The 16,267-nt window shown below is 38.3% G+C and overlaps 1 long non-coding RNA gene across 1 annotated transcript in view; it reads right to left on the bottom strand.

The window, feature by feature from the left end:
* Positions 1–15,999, bottom strand: part of LOC125610578 — a 55,602-nt gene extending 39,603 nt beyond the window's left edge. Inside the window, exon 1 of the long non-coding RNA XR_007340580.1 lies at positions 15,703–15,999. This is a non-coding gene — a long non-coding RNA (uncharacterized LOC125610578). The remainder of the gene's footprint in view (positions 1–15,702) is intronic.
* Between the last annotated feature and the right edge of the window lie 268 nt (positions 16,000–16,267).

The following is a 16,267-nucleotide window of genomic DNA, read 5'->3' as shown; positions in this document are numbered from 1 at the left end:
ATCCCAGAAATGAATCTACACATCTGTAGCCTACTGATTCTCCACAAAGCTTCTAAAAACATAAATTGGAAGAAGGAAAGTCTCTTCAGTAAATTGTTCTGGGAAAATGATATGTCCACATGCAGATTATTGAAACTTGTCCCCATCTCTCACCCTATATAAAAACCAATGGCCTGGGTTGTAGCTCAGTGAAAGAGCACATGACTACAATGTTCAAGGCCCTGGGTTCAATCTCCAATACACACAAACATACACACACACAAACACACACACACACACATCAACTCCAAAATGTATTTAAGACTTAAATATAAGATCTAAAACTGAAATACCAGAATAAAATATAAGAAAAACATTTGAAAACATTGGTACATATGTGATTTTCTTGGTGGAATCCCAAAAGCATAGGAAACAAGGCAAAAATTGACAAATGGGGTTACATAAAACTAAAAAACTTCTGCCCAACAGAGGAAACACTCAACAGAATGAAGATACAACCTATGGAATGGGAGAAAATATTTACCAACTATTCCTCTGACAGAGGGTTAATATCCAGAGTATATGAAGAATTAAAAAAAAATAACAAAAAGCAAGTAACTCAGTTTAAAAATGAAGAAATGACCTGAATAGGCACTTCTGAAAAGAAGAAATAAAAATAGCCAATAAACATGAAAAAAATACTCGATGTCATCAGCCATCAGGGAAATGCAAATCCAAATTACCAAGAGATACCATCTACTCCAGTTAGAATGACTATTATTTTTTTAAAAAAGAAAATGCTAGGGAGGATATAGAGAAAAAGGAACTCAGATACTGTTGGTTGGAATGTAATTTTTTATAGCTAGTATGGAGAGAAATATGGAGGTTCTTTTAAAAACTAAAAATAGAACTACCATATGATCTAGCTATCCTATCTCAGGGTATATATGCAAAGGAAACTAAATCAGCATACCAAAAAGAAACCTGCATGCCCATGATTCTTGCTGTACTATTCACAATGGCTAAAATATGCAATCAACCTAGATGCCCATCATCAAATGAATGGGTAAAGAAAATGTGAGATAGATTCACACACACAATGGAGTCATAAATAATGAAATAAATAATGAAATCCTGTCATTTGCAGCAAAATAGATGGAACTGGGGGACATTTATGTGATGTGAAATAAGCCAGACATAGAAAGACAAGTATCATGTGTTCTCCCTCATATGTAGCAACTGAAAAATTAGTTGACTTGAAAGTAGAACAGTGATTACTAGCAGGTAGGGGAGGGTTAAAGAGCAGTTGAACTCAATCAGTACATACTGTATGTATGTATGGAAATGTGACACTGAACCCCATTAATATGTACAGCTAATAGATATTTATTTTAGAAAATTAAATTGTTTATATTAAGCATAGAAAAAGATAAGGAAGGAGACACTCATTATGAGTTCCTAGAATTCTCTCTCCCCCAAGTCCACTCTCAGTTGCTGAAGACCGACGGATCGGGTTTTATTCTGCAGTTGATTCCCAGATCCTAGCACAAGCCTGGAAAAGAGTGTCATGAATAAATGGATGGGAAAATATAGGAAAAAAAAATAAGGGCTGGGGTTGTGGCTCAGTAATAGAGCTCTTGCCTAGCATGTGTGAGGCCCTGGGCTCGATCCTCAGCACCACATAAAAAAATAAATAAATAAAATAAAGGTATTATGTCCATCTACAGCTTAAAAAAATAGAGAGAGAGGGTACCCTGAAGGTAAGATTCTGATATCTGATATGGAGCAAGAAGCTGAGGCCAGTCTCCTGCACTTGCCAGGAAACAGTGAAGGTAAAAGATCTTCACCTGATCTACCTGAAGCCAGAATAGTCACCAACACACACACACACAAAAAAAAAAAAAAAAAAAAAAAAACCAAGAAGATAAGAAAGGAAGTAGGAAATGGTCTGCAGCCAGGGGAATGTGTTTTGCAACTTTCAGCTGATTTAGTTTCCCTTCTGCACAAGTCAGTTATCCCCAAGTGAGTCTAGGAACTGTAGAGCCTCAAAGGAAACCTAGCTTTCATCCACAAGAGTCAGCAAGGAACTGGTGGCCCTAGGGAAGCTGAAGTCATAGCCATAAAGTGGGACTGCTGCACTGCATGCTGGAAATATCCATCCTTTGCATCACTGTTGACCTCGATCACCAGGCCAGAAAAGGGGCATACAGAACTTTCTGGAAGGAGAAGGAAAAGCAGGGAATCAGGACGAGCGTACATGGAATAAACATACTGTGACAAACCAATATTGTAGAAAGTGAGTATATCATATGGACAGTTTATACACATCTTGAAAACTTACACCTACCAGAACCTGTTACAAATCCCTCTGCAATGTTTTCCTCAGCGCAAGCACATAGCCATCTAATTACAGCTCAAAGCACCCTCATACCCAGCTACAAAGCAAAATCATCTGAGCGTGCTTAAGTGTCAGCTTATGACTGATATTCTTCTCCCTGGATTCCTTGATGCTTTCTCCAACCACGGCCATGAGCAACAGAAAGAGCTTCTGGTGTGACACTCCAGGCTTGGGACTATTCCACAATAGTCTGAACTATTGAATAGGCTGAACACAAAGCCACCTATTCACAGATTTTCTGCAGCATGCTTCTAGCCCTGCTTATTGCCCCAGGAAGAGGCATAGCAGGCACTTCTGCTTAGGAAGTCTTGGCTGCCTTCCAAGGTTTTGTTTGTTTGTTTGTTTGGGGGAAAGGGGTGGTTGGTTGGTTTGGTTGGTGTGTGTGTCTGTGTTTATTGGGGGTAGGGGCGGGTTGAGTGTGTGTTATTGCTAGGGATCAACACCCAGGGCCTTTTAATATCCTAACCAACAAACTGAATCCTAAAAAAATTAAATAATATCATGTTGTGGTTACTGTGAGACATAAAAAAGATAATGTATGTAAAGCATCTAGCACTGTGGCTGGATGCTCCCAAATTCAGTAGTTTTCCTTCTTCCCTCCATTACTACAATTCTCTTCTTCCAGGACCTCCTTTCTTAGTTATTCATTTTACCTCAATCAACAGGAAAACCTTCAAGGTCCACTGAAAGCTATGGGCTGACAGCGCAGGACGCTTTGAATCCTGAACAAGGTAGATGAGCATGAGACTTAAAATTGAGTTTAATCTGGATCCGTTCATCAGGCTCTAGCACATGAAAGACACCCAGCCAATAATACTTATTATAACAGATGATTCTTTTACTAAAAGAGAAATGCTTATTCTAGAATGGCTTTGATGAGTTTTTTTTAAACATTTTTATTATGTTTTCAAATATTTTTTACATATTTACACATCATATATTCATTATATATTTATGTCGTATAGGTACACTTTTATCATTTTAAGTTTTAAAATACACATAGGAATAGAATACCAAACAGAACCCCTGTGAGTCTATTTCTAACTTTAATAGTTATGAACCTTTTAGCATTCCTGCTTCATGAATCGTCCCTCAACTTTTGTTACTGCCATTGTTTTGCTGGAGCAAATCCTTGACATCTTATTGTACTACCATGCACTTCAGAATATAGCACTCACAGATAAGAACATTTTATAACGTAACCACAATGCAATTACCATACTTACGGTATAATAAGAAAATGATCTGATCTATGTCCCCAGTTCCTGATGCAGAACTTCTAAAATCCTTGCAATCTCCTGAGTGACAAGTAATGTCTTTTGTTATTCATAAAGTGCCTCTCTTAATCACACCTAAGTTTATGCGAATGAAGTAAGAGTGCAGACTGGAAATTAAGCACTATGAAAACTTTTGAGACCTGATGAGCTTTCAGGGTGGTGAACACATTATGGTGCTGGAAGGATGGTATGCTAGACCACTTTCCTGCCCCATATATGGCTCTCCGCATCTCTTCCCTCTGCCTGTTTCTGGGTTGTATCCCATATGATAAACTGGTAAACATAAGTAGTATTTCCTGCAGCCATCTAGCAAACTATCAAACTCAAGGATGTAATATGATAACCCCTGATTTAGAGCTGGGCAGTTAGAATTACAGGAGGCTCCAATTGTGATTAGCAATTAAAGAAAGGGCAGTCCTCTGGAACTGGACCCTTTGATTTGTGACATGTGATGATAACTCCAGATAGACAGTATCAGCATGGGATTAAATGGTAGTACACCTAGATGGATGAATTAGAGAACTGCTTAGTGTGGAGGGAAAAATAAATCTACAAATCTGCTGTTACAAGTGCTATGTCAATGTAATAAAACAGCATGTTTTCTTGACCCCAATAAAATTAATAATAATCTCTATTATTTGATAACCAGTCTATTTTCATTCTCCCAATTATCTCAAAAGTGTCTTATTATGATTGTTGGGATCCAGAATCCTCTACAGGAGGTTGATGTCTCTCAAGTATCTCTTAGGTCTTAACACCACCTAGATTCCCCTCAAGGAGAACCTGCAGCCCAGCTTTGGGGTGTGAGGTCAACACACAGGCTCCGGTTCTCAGCTCCTTTGAGATCAACATCAGCTACTGAGAGATGTTTCATCTGAGGTCACTTTGTCCTCTGAGCAGCCCACCTTCAGTGATCCAGAGGACAGGGGTACAAATACCTGCCCAGGCTTTGGGCCTGATGCAGGATAACTCTGAAGGACAATATTGCTCCAGAGAGCCACTTGGGTTGGCACATGCTTTGCCAGGCCTGTGTCACAATGGGACTTTTCCCTCTGCTTCTAGCACCTTTCTTTCACAGGTGTTGCTCCTTAATAATCATCTTGCACCCAAACTATGTCTCAACATTAGCTTCCAGCAAATATAATTTGCAACAGTTTTGGGATTTTTTGTTTTTGGTTTTTTTGTTTTGTTTTGTTTTGTTTTGTTTGGGGCGGGGGTGTACTGGGGATTGAATACAAGGCCTAGAAAATGCTAGGCAAGCACTCTACCACTCTACCATGACTAGAAAACAATTTTTCTTTCTTTTTTGAGAGAGGGTCTCACTAAGTTGTCCATGCTGGGCTTGAATTTGTGACCCTCCTACCTCAGCCTCTCAACTAGCTAGGATTATAGGCCTGCACCAACAGTCCTTGCAAAAGTCTAGATTCCTCTTTAAAAAACCATTGTCATATTTAGATTAATATAAACACATTAATCTCCTTCTTTACCTCTAATGAATCAAAGGCCAACTTGAGGGTTGGGGATATAGTTCAATGGTAGAGTATTTGCCTATCATGCATATTTGCTGGGTTTGACCAAAAGAAACAAGAAAGAAAAAAGACTTAATCAACACACAGGTTGTTGGAAAACTGCCTGATCTAGAACTCAAAACCTGAAAAGAGTACTTGATGATATAAATGAAAAATTTAGCAGTCCCAACTCCATCTCCCTGCCCAAATGATGTGAGCAAGAAGATTTCTCCCTAAAATTCCATTTTGCTCACTTATAAATTAGGATTACATTTCCAACTTCACAAGGCTGTTGTGACGATTGGATGAGACAATCTCCACCTTTTCCACTGGGAGATGCCCAGAGCTGTAAATCCCTTCCTTCTCTCACTTGTATTGATCTGCAGCTTCACCTGCTGAGCAGGAAGCAGCAGCAGAACCTGTACCTGCTCCACCTTCCCCTTCCCTCTTATGGTGTTCCTTCTCCTGGATCAGGTGTATGCGTTCAGGTCCCTCATGAAGAACCCAGGCTTCTACAGGACACCTACGTTGTCCAGATCAGAGGCAACAAAAACCATTCTTGTGGGCTTGGTACACGCTTGTAAGGTCCTGCCTGCCCTTATCTCCCCTACCTCCTGTCATCTATCTTCCGTTCTTGACTACCTGCACCAGGTAGACAAACCTCTTAGGTAGGTGTGAAAGAGAGAGGCAGAAAATTGGGATAGGAAAGGGACTCACTGGTAGACACAAAATTTTAGTAATATTCTAGCTCTTGAGTTGGGCAAATGTGGTCACAACACTCATTACATTATTATGTTTAACAACTAATATTGATGTTACATGTAATTTTGCACGTACAACATGTTTTTACAGGAGGAGGGTTGGTGGGAGTGTCTCACACACCCAAGGATCAATATATAAGACTGAAAAAAAGACTATATGGGACTATATTTTCTGATTATATGTGTGTACGTGTGTGTGCATGTGTGTACTCATGCACGCTGGAGCTTGATTCCAGGGTTTGCGCTTGCTAGGCAAGCACTACTACTGAGCCACATCCCTACCCTCTATTTTCTGATTCTACAAAACATTTTTTTTTTGTACCAGGGATTGAACTCAGGGGTACTTGATCTCAGAGCCACATCCTCTGCCCATTTTGTATTTTATTTAGAGACAGGGTCTCGATGAGTTGCTTAGCACCTCCTTAGAGCCTTTGTTGCTGAGGCTGGCTTTGAATTCGTAATTCTCCTGTATCAGCTTCCCAAGCCACTGGGATTACAGGCGTGCAAAACATTTTTTTGCTTTACTTTTCAGATCTTTTTTTTTTTTTAAAGAGAGAGAGAGAGAGAATTTTTTTAAATATTTTTTTTAAATATTTATTTATTTATTTTTTTAGTTTTCGGCAGACACAACATCTTTGTTTGTATGTGGTGCTGAGGATCGAACCAGGGCCGCACGCATGCCAGGTGAGCGTGCTACCGCTTGAGCCACATCCCCAGCCCTCAATATTTATTTTTTAGTTTTTGGCGGACACAACATCTTTGTTTGTATGTGGTGCTGAGGATCAAACCTGGGCCGCACGCATGCCAGGCGAGCACGCTACCGCTTGAGCCACATCCCCAGCACCGACTTTTCAGATCTTTATTTGTGAAACTCCATGCATTGGTTCACAAAAGTATATAGTAATTCCCAAATGTAGTGGATCATAGAGTGCTTTTTTAATTACCAACTCAGGAAAGCATTTTGAGTCTCTAAAATGAGCTTTCAAAAAATGCAGTGGGACTATGGGCCAAGGACCTGAACTTCTCAGAAGAGATATACAATCAATCAACGAATATATGAAAACATCATCTCTAGCAATTAGAGAAATTCAAATCAAAACTACTCTAAGATGTCATCTAACTCCAATCAGAATGGCAGCCATTATGAAGTCAAACAACAATAAGTGCTGGCGAGGATGCGGGGGAAAAGGTACATTCATACATTGCTGGTGGGACTGCAAATTGGTGCAGCCAATATAGAAAGCAGTATGGAGATTCCTTGGAAAACTGGGGATGGAACCACCATTTGACCCAGCTATCCCTCTTCTCGGTCTATACTCAAAGGACTTGAGAATAGCATACTACAGGGACACTGCCACATCAATGTTTATAGCAGCACAATTCACAATAGCTAAACTGTGGAACCAACCTAGATGCCCTTCAGTAGATGAATAGGTAAAAAAAAAATGTGGTATATATACACAATGTAATTTTACTCAACAATAAAAGAGAATAAAATCATGGCATTTGCAGGTAAATGGATGGCATTGGAGAAGATAATGCTAAATGAAGTTAGCCAACCCCCAAAAAACAAATGCCAAATGTTTTCTTTGATATAAGGAGGCTGATTCATAGTGGGGTAGGGAAGGGGAGCATGGGAGGAATAGATGAACTCTAGATAGGATAGAGAAGTGGGAGGAGAAGAGAGGGGATAGGTGGTTAGCAAGGATGGTGGAATGTGATGAACATTATCATCCAAAGTACATGTATGAAGACATGAATTGGTGTGAATATACTTTATATACAACCAGAGATATGAAAAATTGTGCTGAAAGAAAGAAAGAAAATACTTAGAATGGAACCGCCATTTGACCCAGCTATCCCAAGCTTTGGTTTATACCCAAAGAACTTAAAATTAACATATTACAGTTATGCAGCCATGTCAGTGTTTATAGCAGCTCAATTTACAATAGCTAGGAACCAACCTAAATGCCCTTCAACAGATGAATGGATAAAGAAAATGTGGTACATATACACAATGGAATTACTCAGCCTTAAGGAAGAAGGAAATTACGGCATTTGCCAGTAAATGGAACTGGAGAATGTTGCTAAATGAAATAAGCCAATCCCAAAGAACCAAAAACCAGAAGATGTTTTCTCAGATATGCAGATGCTAATTCACAATGGGGGAAGGGGGTAGGAAGAATAGAGATATTTTGGACTAGACAGAGGGGAGTGAAGGGAGGGGAAGGGGCATGGGTGTAGAAATGATGGAAGAATGACTTGGACATTATTACCTTATGATTACATGACCTGTGTAACTCTACATCATGTAGAACCAGACAAATGAGAAGTTATACTCCATTTATGTATGATGTGTCAAAATGCATTCTGGTGGAAGGAGACCCTCATCATATATGTATGAAGATGTGAGGGAAAAAAAAAGAATAGCGTCACCTTAGATTGGGTAGAGAGAAGTGATGGGAGGGGAAGGGAGGGGGCAGAGGAAGGACAGTAGAATGAAATAGACATTATTATTACTGTGTGTATATACGTGACTGCATGACCAATGTGATTCTGCAACCTGTACACTCAGAAAAATGAGAAATTACATCCCAACTGATTCAAATGTATGATATGTCAAGGTCATTGTACTGTCATGTGTAACTAATTAAAACAAATAAAAAATTTTTAAAAAATGCATTCTACTCTCATGTATAACTAATTAGAACAAATAAAACAAAGTTTGTATTTAAAAAATACAGTGGGAACTGGGGTTGTAGCTCAGTGGTAGAGCACTTGCCTACCACAGGTGAGGCACTGGGTTCTATCATTAGCACCACATAAATAAATAAGTAAATAAATAAATAATAAAGATTAGGTTCCTTTTAAAAATGCAGTGAAAAAAAGAACATGTTCCATGACAGCAGAAGATTCAATCAGCTGTATATCCAAAATGTGAAAAATTCTACAAGATAAATGACCACTTCTTCAACGACAAAGAAAGAGCCTTAACAGTAAAGGGAAGGAACAGTTACAGAATAAAGGGATGTATGAGAAAAATCATTATATGAAATATGTGAACCTTTTTGGAAAACAAGTCCAACTAACCAAATCCGAATAGATATTTTTGAGATAAGCAAAGAAAAATGAACATGATCTGGGTATTAAAAAACTGAGCACTACATATTTAATATTTTAATTATTGTTAATTTATTGGATGTAATTATGGTATTTTGGTTGTTTCTACCTGTAAAATATGCATGCTGAAGTATCTATAGATAAGAAGATAAAAATTTTCTTTTAAATATATATTAGTAATGCTTCTTTCCTTCATATGAGTGTTTGTGCTATAGGTATGTTAACTTTGTAAAGATTGATTGTCCTCTATGCTTACGATTTGTGTATTTTCTGTATGTAAGAAAAATATCTTTCTGTTTCTTCTAACTCTTTTTCTGCATATTTCACAAGTTCTTCTTTTTTGAAATAAAATCCTTGCAAGACAACTAATGCCATGTGAATAACTTCCTGCCAAGCCTCCAATGAGCAATGCTTTTAAGCAACTGAATAGACTGTAGGGTTGTGGTAATAAGGCCATGTTTTAAGACCACCTTCCTGGTTCCAATGCCACCCTATCATTTACTAGCTGTGTGACTTGAGACAAATTACTTATTTTCTCAGTCTCATTTTCATCATCTTTAAAATAGGGATAGTAATAAGAGCCCTACCATATTTTGTCAATGTGAGAATTACATTAAATCGTATAGTAAAATGCTTGATGCTGGTTACCCAGTGAGGAAATTTGCGTTTCTAACAATGTGGCACACCAGGTACTCAAAAAAAGAAAAAAAAAAGCCAAAACAGGCCATCTATAGTATTTTTAATTTGTTAAAACTATATCCATTTAAAAAAAAACTGTTTTTATCTTGATTGTGGTTTCTCTCACCATTTCCTACTGAAGAAGCCAGGACACCTTGCAGAAAGAGCAGATTGCAGCAGTAGGTCAGTAAGGGTGCAAGGTGAACCTGGAATAGTTTTGTAATGTTCCAAAACAAGGAAATTTTTCAAAGATTATTGAAATCACAACAAAAGGACACCATAGTCAGTTGAAGGGGGATCATACTGGCCTAATGGTGATAACATAAGCATCAAAAAGGATAATTAGGGGATATAGCTCAGTTGGTAGAGTGCTTGCCTCACCTGCACAAGGCCCTGGGTTTGACCCCAGCACCACCACCAAAAAAAAAAAAGAGGAATTATAGTCAAAAGACATACATTGAGTATATAAAAACCCATAAGTCTACAATACAGAAAAAAGTAAAGCTGGGGGGTAGGGAGACTCATTTGTCACCATCTAAAGAAGCTGATAAATTCTTATTTTGAAACTGGTAAAGTTCATAATTAATCACTTGTCTTGGCCTTCTAGAATGAAATGGATGTCAGGAGAGCCAACCAGCCCTCCTTCTCAGAAGAAAGCCAGCTAAGTGCCAAAGGAATAATAGAATCAATTTAAAATCATCCACTTCACAGCCGCTTACTGAAATTACTGGTTCATTTTTTTGGAAATGAGTGAATTGATCGGCTATTGGTTAACAGAGGTTGAAGGCATTTGGCAAATGGTGGATGGACAAATGCACATTCAGATGGTGCTAAAGAAGCACCACACACAATCTACCCGGTCACAAGTGGCGGCTGTCAGTGTCCAGCAAAGGGATGAAGGGCACAACAACACTTCTAACACATTAGACTTAAAATGTCTTTATACTACCAATTCAAAACAAATCTTAGACATAACTTTAAAAGGATAAAACTTCTAGAAGAAAACATTAGGCTTCATTTTCATGACCTTGAGAAAGGAAAAAGGCACAAACTATTTAAAGAAATAGTGTTTTAGTCAGCTTCTTCTCTGCTGTGACTGAAAGACCCAAACAGAACAACCTTAGAGGAGGAAAAGTTTATTTGGGGGCTCAAGTTTCAGAGGTCTCAATCCACAGATAGCAGGCTCCATTTGTCAGGGCTGGAGGCGAGGCAGAACCTCATGGTAGAAGAGTGTGGCAGAGGGAAGCGGCTCACACAATGATGAGAAAGCAGAGAGAGAGACTCCGTGATCCAGATACAAAATAAATACCCTATAGCCACGCCCCTCCAGGCCTCCTCCAACCACACCCCACCTACTTCCAGTAACTACTCAGTTAATCCAATCAGGGATTAATTCACTAATTGGGTTAGGGGATAACCCAATCATTTCTCTCCAAACCTTCTTGCATTGTCTCACACGTGAACTTTTGGGGGACAACTAGTTATGGGTGGGGAAGACAGCTCAGAAAACATACCAAGTCCATTTTGTCTGAATTGGAGAGTATTTAGCCAGTCTTTGGGCAACTACTCCCTGCAGGACCCATAACTGTCTCTACAAGGAACAGCCTGGAGCCTGAGCAATTCAGGGTCTTTAAAGGCAAAACCACAAAAACTACACCCAGCTTGAAGTAGCTACAAGCAAGCAAGAGTACAGAAGCTGAATTGGACAGTTAGTGAAAAAATGCAATGGGTACATTGGTATTTCCCACGGGACTTTCCAGGTTGGCATAGCAGCAAGCAAGCAGAAAGGAAGTGGGTCAAAATGACCCTAGTTGAGTACAGTTAGAGAATGGTTACTAACATCTAGACAATCAATCTCAGACAAGGTACATTGCCCCAAAAAAATGAAAATCAAAGACAGAACAACTTTACATTGTATAAGAATTGCCATTTTGTGTTGCCAAACATGCAATACTAAGCAACTATAGCTAGGTATGGAGGCAGAGTGTTCCCATGGGAAAAGCATTTCTTATATGACATGGAGTCTCAGGGTGAGATGGAGTCTGTAGTCATTGCCCATATAGCCTGGCCCATAACAATCTCACATCCAAAACAGAACAAATAGTAAACTGGCCACATGAGTGGTGTACGCCTGTTGTCCCTGTACCCAGAATGAAGGTGAGGCAAGAAGATCACTGGAGCCAGCCTGGGCAACATAGCGAGGCTCCATTTCAACAACAATAATAAATATAATAAATTGGATTTCATGAAATTTTATGCTCTTTAGAGAACATTGCTTAAAAAATAATAGGAAGAAAATATTAAAATATGCTTATCTAAAAAGGATTTATATCCACAATATCTAAGGAATTCTTAAAACTCAGTAACAAGAAAATAAACACCCAATTTTTTAATCAAGGAAAATATTTGAACATACCCTTCAAAAAAGAAGATATATGAATGACCAATAAGCACATGAAAAAATGCATAATATCATTCATTGGAAATTAAGTTACAATGAGATGACCACTGCATACTCACCATAGGTTAAAAATATTAGCAAATGGAACATAGTACTAAAAAATATATCATATAAATGAAAACAAAACAAAAAACTTCCAAAGCCAGTTAGTTTAATTCTGTGAATAAGGAGCATTAAGTGAACATGTAATTAAACAGAAATTAAAATATTCTCTTCTATTATCCTTAGATCATTTGAAAAAAGGATAAAAGATCATTTGATGAAATTCAGCAATGATTCATAATTTTTCTAAAAGAATTAGTAATTTAGGACATCCTTAAAGGGGATTAGATCTGCAAAAACAAATTACAGGAAGTTTTGAGTTAGTATTAGCTATACACACATGGGGATGCTGTCATTGCATACCTAATATAGCTTGCTGGACAATTCAAGATATGTTTGAACTCACTATAGTATAGGTCTTGGCTGCAAAAAGATAATTTATAGATCCTGACCTCAGGGGTAACAAAAATACAGTTATGAAGTTTTAAACACAAGCATCAAATAAACATATATATTTGAAGTGAAATTTAAACAGATTCATTTAAATACAAAGTCATATGTGATTAACAACAAATGGTTGATGTCTTCAATTAATTCAAAAACATTTGTTGTGCAAACATTATGATTGGTTTTGAGATGCAACAATGAACTAGATGTTTCAAGGATTTAATTTGTCATAGAGGAAAGGTAAAAATTGTCTCCTTAGTTATGTTTTATTTTCTACATTTTTATCATTCAAAAATTATATTCTTGAATAAGTTTTCCTCAAAGCACAGACTCATGAAAAATTTAACATTTTATTAAGGACTGTGAATTTTCACAGCAAAAGAAAGACATGTCTTATTTCTGATTTAGGGTATCAAGTAAATTATTAATAAAGACCTGTAAAATTATTTTGTAAGAAGAACAATGGGAAAGGGAAAAGCAAATGGGCTAAATATAAGTCAACCTCAAATCAGAGCACAACTAAAAACCACAGGAAATTGCCAGTTTCCATATTTTGTAAATAATCTTGTCAATTGCTTTAGCATCTCTGTCCTTTGAATCTCTTTCTCTATGAGAATAACTTAATTCCTGGGCTCCAGTCATCTTGGACTTATCTGTCCTTCTGGCTCCTGCTCTCCGGCACTCAGAAGAAACTGCTCCTAGTGTAAAGTCACAGTGACACCCTAATTGGTCAGTGACCTCTTTGCAGCCCTACCTCTAGGCTATTTTATGATTAGCACTCCTTTGTTAGCCCTCTCTCAGCTGTTGTGATATTTGTCTTCTCTAAGTCTCTTCCTGCCTTTAAATGCTCTCCCTCAGTGTCCTCTCTCCCAGAGGGAATCTCAGGCACACCCAGGCTGCAACCACCATCAGACAACAATGGCTCTCACATCCAAACCCCACTTTCTCTTGAGCTCCAGGATCCTGCTTCTGGTCCTGAAAGATGCTACCTCAGCACGCTCAAAACTGAATGTGCTGTCTCTCTTACCAAACCTATTCCTTTTCTGGACGCCTTTATTAACAATAATAAGTCACCCAAATGCCAAGGCATCAACCTCAGAATCCACGTTACTGGCTGCATCTCCCTTACCACCACCTTATCCAAATGGTGTCAAGTTCTGATAATTTTGCTACTCTACTCCCATCCCATGCTGCAGTTTCAGCCTTCATCTTCTTTCCTAGACTGCCTATTCCACTGGTCCACCTGTCTCCAGTCTCTTGCCTTCAGTTCATCCTGCCTCCAGGGGGTATCTTTTAAAGCACAAATCTGCCCCTATTACTTTCCTGCTTGAATCCATCAACGTTCCTCCACTGGCAACAGGTTAAAGCACAAAACCTTAATATAAGATGCGAGAGTTCGAAAACATGAACTCTACCTATATTTTCAGCTTTAGTTCATGCCTGTTTTCTCCACACCCAGCCTACTTACCCTACCCCATGCTCTATGACAGCCATACTGAACTGGATCCTCTTAGAAGACACCTTTCTTTTCCTGCCTTCAACCTTCATGCATGTGCCTGCTATGGTGTAAATGTTTGTGTTCCTCCAAAGTTCATGTTCAAACTGAATCCCTGATGCAAAAGTATTGAGAGGTGGGGCCTTTAGGAGATGGTTTAATCAGCTTTTTCACTGTTGCGACCAAAAGACCCAACAAGAACAATTTTAGAGGAGGAAAAGTCTATTTGAGGCTCACGGTTCAGAGGACTCAGTCCACAGATAGCCAGATTCCATTGCTCTGGGCCCAGGATGTGGCAGAACATCACGGCAAAAGGATGTGGTAGAGGGAAAGCATCTCAGAACATAGCTACCAGGAAGTGGAGAGAGAGTTCCACTCACCTAGGACAAAATGTAAACCCCAAAGTTACAGCCGCAATGAGCCACCTACTTTAACCATACCCTACCTACCTGTAGTTATCATCCAGTTAATCCCTATTAGGGGATTAATGCACTGATTAGGTTAAAGCTCTCAAACCCCAATCATTTCACCTCTAAACTTTCTTGCATTGTTTCACACATGAGCTTTTGGGGGACACCTCATATCTAAACCATAACAGGAGGGGATTGGGTCATGAAAGCACCAGCCTCATGAGTGAGACTAGTGTCCTTATAAAAGGATTTAAGAGGGGCTGGGGTTGTGGCTCAGTAGTAGCGTACTTGCCTGGCATATGTGAAGCAACTGGGTTCAATTCTCAGCACCACATAAAAATAAATAAATAAAATAAAGGCCTATCAACAACTAAAAAAATATATTTTTTTTTTAAAAAAAAAGGACTGGTGGAGGGGAGGAGTAGGGAGAATAGGAAGGGCAGCAGAATAGAATTGACAATATGATTGATGTATATACATTCCATGTATGTATTATATGTCAAAATACATTCTGCTGTCATGTACGACTAAAAAAAATAAAATAAAATAAAAAATTTTAAAAAAAGGACTGGGCTGGGGTTGTGGCTCAGGGATAGAGTGCTCGCCTAGCCCGTGTAAGGTCCTGGGTTCGATCCTCAGCACCACATAAAAATAAGTAAACAAAATAAAGGTATTGTGTCCAACTACAACTAAAAAATTATATATATATACATATATTTTTATTATATATATACATATTTTTTTTAAAAAAAGGACTTAAGTGAGAACCATTGGTCCCTTCTGCCTTTCAGCCCTCTTGCAGTGTATAAGGATGCAGCAGAAGGAATCATCTGTGGAGCAGAGAGCTAGTTTTCACCTGACATTAAATTTGTTGGCACCTTAACCTCTGACTTCCCATGCTCCAGATTGTGAAAAAAATAAATTTCTAATATTTTTTTAATTACTCGCTCTCAGATATTTTTTCAAAGCATGATGAATTGACCAAGATAGTACCTAAACTTCCCTCACGGATACGGCTGCAAGATTTAGCAAATAAAAACACAGAATGTCCAGAGAGATTTGAATTGTCCTGCATGTCTGAAGTAAAACACATACAATATGTTAATCATCCCACTTCTGTACTTACCAATAAAATCCAGGAGCTTGCAATCCACTTCAAGTTACTCCTCCCACACCAGAACATTGCCTCTTGCTTCAAAAGTCACAGAAATGCATTTTTGTCTCAGATGTGCAGGTTGTTTAGCTATTGCTCTTCATAGCTAAAATTGGGTTTAATGATTAATTATTCCTTGTTTAGCATCTCCGTGGTCCTATTAGATAGTAGTTTATTAATTTTCATTTTATAGAGGAGGAAACCAAGACATGGAGAAGTTACAAAGGTTGGTCAAGGTTATATAATAAGTGGGGAGGCAACAAATTTGAACTCAAGCACTTACCACAGAGCCCATTTAACTAACCTTTGCACTTTGAAAACTACTCTGTTTGCAAAGTTCCTTACAATTTATAAAAATTTTTTCTCTTTATCATGTGATGTCTTAAAAAAAAAAAGGTATAAGAATTGTACAACCAAAACTCATACACAATGTGATGTGGTAGAAGAAAGCAGCTCAGAACATAGCCACCAGGAAGCAGAGAGAGAGTTCCATTTACCCAGAACAAAATATAAACCCCAAAGTTATAGCCACAGTGAC

Source organism: Marmota marmota, unplaced genomic scaffold (assembly GCF_001458135.2).
Source record: "Marmota marmota marmota unplaced genomic scaffold, marMar, whole genome shotgun sequence".
NCBI classification, from domain to species: domain Eukaryota; kingdom Metazoa; phylum Chordata; class Mammalia; order Rodentia; family Sciuridae; genus Marmota; species Marmota marmota.
This window is presented reverse-complemented; position numbering and strand designations above follow the sequence as displayed.